Consider the following 12302-nt stretch of genomic DNA (forward strand, 5'->3'; position numbering starts at 1 on the left):
GCCGGATATTTTCATGATCTCCCCTGTACATCTTTGAGAGACAGGTTTATCAGAATCTTAAGTGTTTGACCACTGTTCCCTTCCTCCGACACAGAAAGTTTCTTTCTCTAGAAATCTTCTCTATGTCGAACAGAATGTTTTGAAGCTTAAAAAGCCCTGAAGTTTTAAGTGAGGAACTTGAGATATAATAATACTTTTAAAAAAATGTTTTATGATGAAGAAAGACCCAAGATTCACCAATAACTTAAGGGTGGGACTGATAACATCTCTTTGATTAGCCATTTCTCATTTTTCTTCTAATATTGAGGTGGTAAATTGGCAGATGACATCGAACACATGGGCAGGGTTTGTTCAGGCAGCAAAGTATTGTTTAAAATTTTAGGTTAGTTACTAATACTTAAAAGTTAGGAATTTTTATTTAAAAGTTCATATTTGTATCTTGAAAATTTGAGGATCTGGAATCTCATTTCTGCCAGGATTGATGTGCTGGCCCCTGTGTTGAATGCTGGCTCTTCTTTTTAGACAGAGTTGATCTCTCCAAGACCCTTGGCCTCCACTAAGCCCACCTCATCCTTTTGTGAAACCTTCCTAAACCCTCCAGACACTTCAGTTTTGTGATCTCTATTCTAGTTCTTACTACCAAGAAAATATCTTAGAATAGAAACATTCACAGAAAATACTCTCCATGAGAATGGAAGGGAGTTCTGTGTTCGGATATTAGCAGGAAGAAATAAGTGTTTCTTCTCAGTTTGTAAGTTAAGTTTCTATCTTTGTGTTCTTCTGTTTCAGTAAAGATTGTACTGTATTAAAGTTTTCATAAACTTGTTAAAAAAATAAGCTTAAGAAGAATAAGAATGTTTGATTGAATTTGTCTGAAACTCAGATGAGGTGGTAGGTGACTGGATATCTTTGTTTGACACCACTTTTCTACTGCCAGTACTTGAGCAATGAGTTTTCACACCTAGATACATCTGTGAGCTTGTTTCATTTTCTTGCTAACCTTGTTTCCAGCAGTTTCTAAGAGATCCATCTTTCTTTTGTTCACATTGCTTCCTGCTAAATTGGACCCTGAAATTTCAAAGCTAAGCTCTTTTTGGTTTCCTGCTTAGGTAGACTCTTCTCTAAGACCACGAAACATCATTCTATGATGTTCAGAGTCAGAGAAAATTTTCTGTTGGCCCAAGAGAACAGACAATTGCAGAAGCTAGGGCTGTGGTTAAATTCACCAATTTCAAAAGTAAGTGCTTCTGATATTTTTGGAGGCCACTTGACTCATCCTAAATGAACATCTCTTGGAGACATAAAACAACTTTCTTTGATTTGTTTTGAAAGAAAAATGATTAATGCTATTAAACAAGTGGTTTGAATTATGTCAGATGAAAGAAGATTCCCGTCTCTTATAATTGTATTGTTCTTTGAGTGGTTTTCTCTATTCCCTACACTTACTCAAATCTATATGACACAGATGATTGGAACAGGAAATTGTCCTCCAGAGAGAGCCTGTCTTTTCAAGCTATTTGCAGGGTCTATGTTTGCCTAATAAAATATGAGTCCATACTAAAGGTGTTTGAAGGGATCGTGTTGCATGAAAGAAACGGGCTTCAAATTTTTAAACTATGAGATCTTTTGAAGTCTATTACTTACAGAACTGTTTATAGGTTTAAAGATTTTTAAAAAGCTATCCAGTAGGTTCTAAGATGAGAAAAATTTGAGACCCTAAATGCCTTTCACTAATAAAAATTCTGATGTTTAATATCATGTTAGTTGTCTCTTACTGGAGAAAAACCATTCTTCTACCCAGAGAAATTATAGTGAACATTAAAATGCTTTGTGCTGGAGGCAAAATGCTGAAGACCAGTTAGGGTTGAGAGTAATGTGCTTTCATTTTTGTTGGAAACCTTTCATTTCACTCCCTGATCGTGGCGTTGGTAATATGCCTTCAGGTGACACTCTTTATGATTCTATTCCTTCTGAGAAATACCTTCAATTAAATATAATGCAAACGAAAGTCATCTCCCATCTAGGGAGGTGTTCTTGAATATGGGCATTTAATTTCTTAAAAATGTACTAGCTGCAAAACCCAACCTTCCTAAAATAATGTGAAAAATGATAAATATAGCAGATGATGCCAGAAAGGAAAGGCATTTATGTTGTGATTTTTAATGACGGGACTGAAACGTAATCGGAGAGGTTGCTCAGATCCTTTGCCTCTGCTCTCTCTGAATAAGGTGTTTAATGTGATCCAGAGAGCCCTGCGGTGCAGAACAGAGAATGGGAGTTGGCCCTGGGTGTCTGAAGGCATCTGTAAGGCTCCACTTTCTCTCCAGATTCAAACAGTTAATAGTATGTGCCCAATCTCCTAGAGATGTTATGGTGATAAACTTACAGTAGATGATACTTTAGGAAGACTTTGAAAAATGCTTAACAAGCTATAAGAGAGGCAAATGGTAAGGAAGGTTCCTCTACCTCAGCACCATTAACGTCTGGATAACTCTTTGCTTTTGGAGCTGTCCTGTGCACTGTAGGGTCTCAACCCACTAGGACATTGAGATAACCAAACCTGTCTGCAGACATTGCCCAGTGTCCCTGGGATGGGTTGGGCACCCCGGTTAAGAATCACTGGGTGAAAGTGATGTTAAAACTGGCAGGATCTGTCAGCAAAATTCTGGCCCAATCAAGACAAAAAAGGTGACTCAATTCAGCAAACGTCTATTTGAGCACCTACCTTGTTCTAGCTCCAGGATAACAGCTGCTGCCTTGTAATGTGGTCAAGTGTTGGGCAGGGTGAAAAAGTGGTGATCCCATGCTGCTTGAGCAGGGCCAGTTCTCTCTGAGGCAGGACCTGTCAAAACATGAATTGAAGTGGCGTGAGGAGCAGGCAGTGGGCGGGTCACCTTTTGTTCTTCAAAACAGAAATCGTTTTTTCCTTTTATATAGGGAAGACTGGCTTACTGAGAAAAAAAGAAAAGAAAACACGAGATATTTAAGAAAGCAGATGAAAATCACTCATAATTCCACTAATCAAGTAAAATTGTTTTCCAACCTTTTATGCGTGCATGTAACAAGTATCTGTGTATGTAGGAGTCGTTTCTGTTTTGTTTTGGGCAAAAATGTGATGATGCTATCCACTCATCCTGACCTTTTCTTTTTTCCACTTTGAAGTGGGTATGTACTTCTCCAGTGGTAGTTCTAACCTGGGGTGGTACCACACACCACTAGGGAGCATTTGGAAATGTCTGTTTGGGAGGGGAAAGTTGTTGTCCAAATGACTAAGGGACTTCACTAGCAGTTGAATGGACAGGGGCTTGGGATGCTAAGTAACCTGAAAAGTACCAGATGATCCTGGACAAACGGGAGTTTACGTCTCCCCGATGCCAAAAGCACCACCATGAGCTGAAGATGTGGTCTCAAACATATGTGTCGTTGGCACCTTTCTTCTGTGTTAAATAAGGTGGCAGCAGACAATCATTCTGTACACTTGCCTGCTCCTCTTCTCAAGAATGATTCCGAGAGGTAGAGTGGTCGCCTGTAGACCTCTTCAAGGCTTTTGATTCATTGTGCCAAATGACCCTCCAGAAAGGCTGTAACTGGTGCATCCTCTGGGTGGATAGCCTACATTGGATACTTGTGGATGTGGGTTTTCTGTTAGTTCTTCTACTCACTGGTCCATGAAAATCTGAAGAGACTACATTGCTTCTCCTGAATAAATGTCCTTTTCATTGATCCTGTGGATACTCATCAATCTTGTGGAGGCTTCTCAAATATAAACATTCTCAAATCTACGATCTCCAAATGTTAGTAATTTTACCTTGACCTTAACTGTACTTTTGCAGGTAAAGAGTGGTGATTAGGTTATTTGTGCAGAACTCTCAACTTTCACTTCAAACTATCACAAGAAGGATGAAGAGTAGATACCAGGAGTAATTGCCCAATTTTTGGCTTTCAAAATATTCTTCCATATGTGGCGAAATAGACCATCCAATACTACCTAGAGATGAGGTGAACTAGTTGTTTTTGTGTCCTCTGAAACTCTAAAATATCTCTATTGCGGGATACATAAACTTCTTTCTTTGGCTTTTAATTTAGTGACTATTACTCATCCATCAGGTGTCAGATTAAATGCAATTTCTCAAGGAGCTTCTCTGCCCGCCCCCCACTCCCAATGCAAGACTAGGTCCCCGGTTTCATGCTTTATAGCCATCCCCATAATTTTCCTTCTCAGCGCTTCTCAAACTTGTAATTAGATATTTATTGATATAATTATTTGTATAATATTTGGCTCCCTACTTTGCTGTAAGATCCAGGAGGACAGGAATCTTGTCTGCTTTGTTCTTTAGGAATCCCCCAGCCCCTAGTACAGTGCGTGACACGTGGCAGGCACTCAACATATATTTGAGACACAGGCAAGTGAGCAGGATCCTCTGCAGAAGCAGAAATGTTCAGGGTTACTTCACACTGAAAAGATAAAAGTCTTTTAAATGTTTTTCTACATGAAAGATTATTCTGTGTTGATTATTCTTGCTCCCTCTGCTTCTCCTGAAGGTATGTATTCTAAGCAGATTCCCCTAACCATCGCAACAGTTTCAGAGTTTCCTTAGACCGTGAAAGGGCAGGGGATGGGTGGCATCTGGGGAAGGAGTGTGCTCCAGTACAAACCTGCAGCAGTGCTGCTGGCTCTAAGACTCGGGGTCTGGAACAGGATGGGAGGAGCCAAGGGTCTGGCAGAAGCCTTGTGTGTTGCCAGACCAGGAAAACATTTGTGTCGCAGTCCACATTTGGGGAGCCCGTTGGGAGCCACAGGGTGAGGAAGAAGCTGCATGGTCCAGAGGAAAGAGCCTCGCTTCTGGAGTCAGGCCAATCCAGCTGCTGCTCTGTCCCTTTCTGACCTCAGGAAAGTTGTTCAACTTCTAAGAGCCTCAGTTTCCTCTTCATGGTGATGATGAAGATGGAGAAAATTATTAATCTTTCATCAAACACTCGTTATGTGCCCACCACCATTTTTAACTTTGCATGCATTATCATATTGATGTCTCAAAATGACCTTATGTGGTGGTTGTTATTCCTGTCTCCAATTTAGAGAGGAGTAAGCAGGGCTCAGAGAAGTTAAATAACTTGCCTAGGATCACACAGCTCAGCAGCAGAGACAGACTGAATCTCAGATAACCAGACCCCAGAGCCGATATCTTAGACCTGCAGACCACAGGGCTGATCTGGGCTCTGAATGAGGGAGTGTGTAGAAAGTGCAGTATCTGCACACAGAAGTTGCTCAATAAAATGGTTGTCCCCTTATGGCGCTTCTTGTAAAGCCATGTAAGTAACACTGATTACTGCTGCCCTGCGTGGGCAGGAAGAGGAGGGGGAGGAATGTTCGGCTGTCCAGGACAGAGAAAGGACAGGTGGGAGCAGAGGTGGGGGTTAAGCATAGGGCTGACTGGAATCCTGGGTCCCTTCTCAGCCTTCTCAAAGGCTTTTAACAAAATCGTAGTGAATTCTGCCAATTCAGGAGTCTCTCTGCGGCCCAGGGTCTCTGCTGTGGGATTGTTGTGAAGGTGGAACTTCTCTCTAAGGAAGTTCTGACTCCTCTGAGCCAGAGCAACTTGGACCAAGGCCCAGAGGGAGTCACCTGGCTGACTTCTCTGGTGCGCCAAGCAGGCTTCGAGGCTGTCTGCTGAAGAAATGAGCTCTGCTACCCACCTTCCTCGGTGCCTTAGGTCTCTTGCAACATCACAGTCCCCAGGTCTGGGAAGGGTGAATCCCTGAGGCATTTTCTGTAGGCCGTTCAGAGTAATAGAGAGCCCTCCCAGACAGAAGAATACCCTACGCACCTCCCTTTGAGATCACCAGGTGAGCAGGAGGCGTGGCTCCTTACTCTGGCCTCTCTCTTGCCGCTCAGAGCCTCTTTAGCACCTGTCTCTAAGGGTGGGCTTCTTGGCAGTGTGCCACTGGATTGTATCCCCCTAATGAGAGTGTAAGGATGAATCAGAGAGTGCACTGGAGAATTTCGTGAAAAAGGAAAAACAATTGGGCTTTTTTCATTCATTCATTCAGTTTTTCAACAGATATCAAGTGTGTACTAGTATGTGTCAGGCACTGTTCTAGGCACTGAGGGTAAAACAATAAACAGATGATTAAGGTGTCTGCTACATTGTAGCTGGAAGGGGGGATGTTGGAGACATATACGTTAGAAAACAAAAGATCAAGATAACTCAAGATTGTGATAAAAAAAAAAAAAGACTGATGATGTTAATAATAGTAATAGAAACGTTGAGTGAACTCTTCCACATGCCAGGCATTATCTGAGGCACTTTAAAGTTATGTCTCTTTTAACCTATACTGTGAAGAAAATGCAACCACTTCTGTGGTGATGGAGGGGGCAGGAGTGTTGGGGGGATCAGCTAATTTAGATTGTTGGTCAGGGACAGCCTCTCTGGGGAGGTGGTATTTGAGCTGTGACTGAATGACGTGAAGACACTCAATGCAAAGATCTGGTTTGTTGCAGAAGTGAAAGTGTTCATTTGTGTGAAGCTCACAAGTGAGATGAAATCAGTACCAACTTCGTATTTGCATAAAGAATTTGGGGAGGATGTTGTTGGACGGTTTGGGGAGAAATGAATGGAGCTCATGCAGTGTCCAGCTCTTGCCAAGGCATCCATGGACAAGAAGGCTGGCTGGCCCCACCACCGTGCTTGCCCCTGGGAAATCAAAGGAACCCCCATCGCCCATCACCTGGATGTCTCTGCCTGCAGGTGGAGATAAGGCAAGAGAGAACCCCCAGTCAGAGATGACCAGAGAGGTAACAAGGAACCTTCCGTATGCTGAGTGGAAGTGGACACTCTATGATTATGTTTACCTCTTTTGTCATGTGCCCTGACCTTCTAAAATGTGAGCCTGTTGGAGAGAGACATAGATTGTCTTGTTCACCACTCAGCGCTCGGCGCCTAAACTAATGTCTGGTACACATTACTTATTCAATAAACAGATACGTGAATAAACAGTCTCATTTAACGCTTGTACAAAATCCCCCACTTTTTCAGTGACTACCTTGCAGCTCAGAGAGGATCAGAAACTTGGCCAGGATGCCACAGTTAGGAAGAGGGCAGAACCAGGATTCATACTGGCCGTCTGGCTGTCTCCAGTGCCCATTTGGGCTCTTCCTCCTCCCCCTCGCCGTCTTCCACGGTGATCCACCCAGGATATCAGATCCAAGGAAGCTGACATGGTGTGTGTTGTAAGAAGGAGCAGCAATTTGTCACACAAGGCTCTTTCATTCTTAAGGGAGGGAAATTTCTCCTAATCTCAGGCTGACTCTGGTGACTAAGGAATTCTCGTTTTCCCCACCTCCAGTTTCCCCATTGCTACAGGAAGCAGTGTGGCCCTGCCTTCAAAAGCTTGTTTTCCCTGTGTACAGTCTCTGTTTATCTCTGGCTCTTCTCCCTCTCTCCTCCTGGCTGGAGCTGCGTGGTGAGAACCACATTTCCTCTACTTGCTCTAGCGGCCCTCCTGTTCCTGGTACAGTGTCACGAACCAGGAACCTGGGCACTCAACAGTGATAGTCATTCATTCAGCAGATATTTATGGAGTGCCACCTACATACCAGGCACTTTTCCAGGCACTGGGAGACAGCCTTGAACAAACAAACAGGTCTCCCTGCTCTTCTGGAGCTGGCATTCTAGTGGAGGATACAGACAAAGTAACCACTGAACAAATAAGACACTTTGAGAGAGTGGTGTTACTGGGAAAGCAATTAAAAAGGGGTGATTTAGAACCAGTATGAGCAAACATTTTCTGTGAAGAGCCAGATAGTAAAGATTTTAGGCTTTGTGAGACAGACAGTCTCTGTCGCAGATATCCAGCTCTGATGTTGTAGTGTGAAAACAGTCGTAGACAATATGGAAATAAATGGGCATGGCCCGTGTGACAATAAAACTTTATTTACAAAAACAAGCAGTGGGACTGATTTGACCTACAGGCTGTAGTTTGCTTGTCCTTGATTAAGAGAATCTGCTTTAGATGGGATGGGCAAGGAAAGCCTCTCTAAGGAGGTGACGTTTGAGCTGAATTGTTACTTAGAGTGGTGGTTAGATTACCCAGATTTAGTCAACCTAATCCAGTGGTTTTCAAAGTATGGTTGCCATACTAGCAGCATTAGTAGCACCTGGGAACTTATTAAAAAATACAGATTCTCAGGCTCTGCCCCAGACTTACTGAACCAGAACTCTGGAGATGGGGCCCAGCAATCTGTTTCAACAGGGCCTTCAGGTGTTTGTGATGTATGCCAAAGTTTGAGAACTGCTGCTGTACGGTATTGGAAAAACCACAGTGTTGGAAACATAGGGAGCCAAATCTTGGCTATACCGCTTATTAGCTGTGTAACCTTGGGTGCCCTGAGTTTCACTTGTCTTGTCTGTAAAATGAAGAGGCTTATGCTGTGAAGACTAAATGAATTACTCTCAAAAGGGCCTAGGAGATGCCGACGCATAGCAGGTCCTCATCTAAGGGTAGTTGTTGTCATCACCACTGTCATTTTTTGTGTCTTCAAGACACTGAAGCAGATTTGTCTGTGGGTGACAACAGAGGATGAGCCCCAGAAGTTACCCCATTTATCCCCAGTGTCTTGGCCTTCACCGATTTCCTTGAATCTGGTCTGAATACAAGGCTGTTTGTTAAAGGAGAATTCAAGATGCCTTTAAAATCCTCCTCTGGTGTTGCTCCTTCAGCCTGCTCCTTGGCCTGTGAACCCAAAAGATGCTCTTGTCCCTGTTCTTGCACAACCGTGAACTCTAGAGCTGTGACTCACCACTGGGCTGGGGCCACAGTGCCAGGCACCCAGCTTTACCATTCACTTTGATGCTGGTGACAGTTTGCTCTTTTTCTGTGAGAAGCTTTTTATACCGAGAGGGACAGAGGCTGGCAGATGTGGGGGAAGGGAGAGAAGAATGACAAAGCACTTCATCTCTCTAGGCCTGCTGGGTGGTTCTGGTTCATAGGGAGGGAATGCACAAAATAATAGCCCCTCCAAAAACCCCACAAAAACCATCATTAGACTCACCAGCCATTTGCAGTGTCGTCTTCATTTCATTATTCCATCAGCACACGCTGAGCTCAAAATTGAATTTCATGGCTGCAGTGAGATGCATGCCTCTCCAACTAGATTGGATTAAATTTTTTCTGAACTGCCTCTCCTGTGTTAGCCTTCACTGTCACTCACCCCAGTGTTTTCAGTGCAGTGGGAGAGATGAGTGGGGAAGGAAGGTAAGAAGGAGATACAAGGAGTCCCCGAAGCGATCCCCTGAACCGCTCTCAGGAAACCAGTCATGTGAACAATACTGTGTTTATCTTGGCTCCAGAAATGCACTGACGTTATTGGATGACAATGGGAAATATTCCTGTGTGTACAGCATTCAATAAAACTGCCTGTTAATGAACTTGTTTTCAATGGAGCTGTCAGAGATGGGACTAGAACCTGGGTTCAGGCTTGAGGGCCTGTGCCAGATGAAGTCAGCATCCATGTGGCCACATTCCACCAGCAGGGCTTTGTCAAGGCATGCAGAGCATGAGGCCTGGAGAAGCCAAGGCTCATTTGCAAACGCAGGAAGGGAGACCTGCCATTGGGCTTCCCAGCTTTCAAGACAGATGTCTTCACCTTTGCTGTAAATGTGTTCTGGGATCCTCAAGATCGGGCGTGGGCCTCAGGACTGGGACTGCCTGCCTGAGTTCACAGCTGCATACCCTTTGTGCTAACTAGGCAGCCTGCCTTGTGGGCTGGTGTGACCGTGCACTTTACTATCAAGCTGATCTCCTCTGCCTAATGATTCATGAGATATTTTGTGTAGCTTCATGGTATGGTTTGATGAATCTACCGTCAAGTCAACAAATAACTTACTTCCTCTATCCATCCATCTGTCTGTCCATTCATTCATTCACTGCGCACTCAGCCATTTATTCATTCGACGGTTATTTATTAAGCACGCATTATGTGCAAGCCCTTAGTCTGGTGTGATTTCAGTGTGGCTGTTTTCCAGGTCCAGTGTAAAACTGGAGCTTCCGAAGCCCTGTCTTGACATTTTGCTTTGTATGGCGTGGACTCATTCATAGGCCGATGTAGACGCTTTGTGGAAGACACAGACTTCGGGCTTTGTGCTGGTCTCCCGTGGCTTCTCTCTCTCAAGTACTATCCTTCTGAGCTGACAGCATTCAAGACTGTAAGCTCTGGCACTAAGTAGCTCTGTGTCCAAGTCCTAGCTGTGTTGCTCTTGAGCAATGGCCAAGTTAATCCACTTTCATGAGCTTTTATTTCATCATCTGAAAAATAAGAATGTCGTTACCTAACTACAGCTTGGTCGTGAGGATTAAATGAGACAATACCCTAAGCATGGGACTTTAAAAATGGCAGCTTTTAGCTTTCCTTTTAATTGCCAAAAATTGGAAACAACCCAAATGTCCATCAACAGACGAACGGATAAACAGATTGTGTTATATCCATGTAGTAAAATACTACTCTGCAATAAAAAGAAATGAACTCTTGATATATGCACCAATGTGAATGAGTCCCAGCATCATTATTCTGAGTGAGAGAAGCCAGACCAAAAAAGTACATGCTGTATGACTCTATTTATATAAAACTCTAGAAAATTCAAACTAATCTATAGTGACAGAAAGCAGATCAGAGGTTCCTTGGGGGTAGGGGAAGTGGAGAGAGTGAGAGAGAGGAATGGCAAAAGGGCAGGGGGAAATTTTGAAGGTAGTAGGTATTTTCACTATCTTAATTATGCTGATGGTTTTGTGGGTATATGAATATGTCAAACTCTCTTAGTTGTATACTTTGAAAATCAGTGGCTTATTATGTTTTAAATACCTCAGTAAAGTGAATGAATGGAATGAAGTTGTTCTTTAGCAAACAGGGAGGCAAGAATCCTCTTATGCCAGTGGCGGAGTCTTCCTAAGGTTCCATTGGTTGCCGCAGGAAGTAACTGAGCCTTTTGGCCAAGTACTGTCAGAAAGAATTGCTCAGTATTTGTTACACACAATAAAAAGGAAATTTGGGATGGAAACTCATCAACATCCAGATGGATGGCACTAAAAAAATCAGTTCCACAAACTGGCTCATTTCATCCTCTCTGTAAATTCCCCAGGATGGTGCCTAACATGTAGTTGGCACTCAATAAATAGTGGTGGTAGTTGTTATTGCTTTGACAATTAGAAAGACTGATTCAAATTCAGTGATCATATCTTGGTAAGGGAAGCTAATTATTCAGGCACTCTCTGAACCTGCATTTCCTGAACCAAAAGGATAAATTCATAAGCTCTCAGCTTGGGAGGGGATCAGGGCTGCCAGATACAGTTGTACAATTTGTGCACTACACAAAGGTGCCCGGTGAAAGGGGTGATTGGAGGCTGATATTCGCCTGGGCTCTGATGACTCCCAAAAGGAGGCAAGGAGGCCAAACATTTTGTTTGACGTAAGGCACCTTGCAGCTTACCTGGCTGTAATGCAGGACTCTCTCTTCCCACACGGGGGGCTTGCTTTTTGTAATTTGTAGTTGGGAGGGTGTCTTTCTGATTTCCATAAAGGTAACGGCAAGTCTTGCAGCAACCTAGGAGAGACTATAAACATTAACTAGCCTAGCTCAGCGATGGCTTTTTATTTCTTACTTCACTGAAACCCTGGGAAAAACCTCCTTTTTGCCTCTTGCCAAAGGGTATCAGGAAAAAGAGGTGGTGCCTCATCCTCAATGGCATTGAGTGACATGGGGGGAAGGTGGGAGGCTGTGATTTCCCCAGTTTTGATGGTCAAAATTTTGAACACTTCAGGCCCTTTTTTGTTCTCTCCTTCCTCTTCCATCGTTTTGCAAATCATTGCAAGCATCATAGACTTGGACAGAGAGGCAGGCAGGGAAAGGAGAGGAAATGCCAACCAACTGATTTTGCCGGCCACTTGGCAACTCTGCTCATGTTGTTTGAGGGAGACGGTCAAGTCAAACCAGGTGGGTCCGTTGGAGGTTGGGCTCATGCATGGTTTTGAAGGATCTCTTCCTCTCCTGGACCCCATTGCTGTGTGGATCATCAGTAATTCATCTGGATGGTGGATAGGACATGAGAAAGAGCTCTGCTGAAATATGGCCAGTGGGTGGTCTTTCCCAAGCACAGTGGTTAAAGGCCATGGCTTTGGTGTCAGACACGCCTGGGACCTGATCCAGCCCTTCTACTCTGGCTATATGTATGATTGGAGCAAGTTTTATTACTTTGGTCAGGTCATTTTTCCTCATCTATAAAATATAATCATCCTTAAGATAGTAATGGTT

At 43.6% G+C, this 12302-nt stretch overlaps 1 protein-coding gene across 9 annotated transcripts in view; it reads left to right on the plus strand.

The window, feature by feature from the left end:
* Nucleotides 1-12302, plus strand: part of PRICKLE2 (prickle planar cell polarity protein 2) — a 314377-nt gene that overhangs the window by 225615 nt on the left and 76460 nt on the right. The gene's annotated exons all lie outside the window — the stretch shown is intronic.

This window comes from Equus przewalskii, chromosome 15 (assembly GCF_037783145.1).
Source record: "Equus przewalskii isolate Varuska chromosome 15, EquPr2, whole genome shotgun sequence".
Lineage (NCBI taxonomy): Eukaryota > Metazoa > Chordata > Mammalia > Perissodactyla > Equidae > Equus > Equus przewalskii.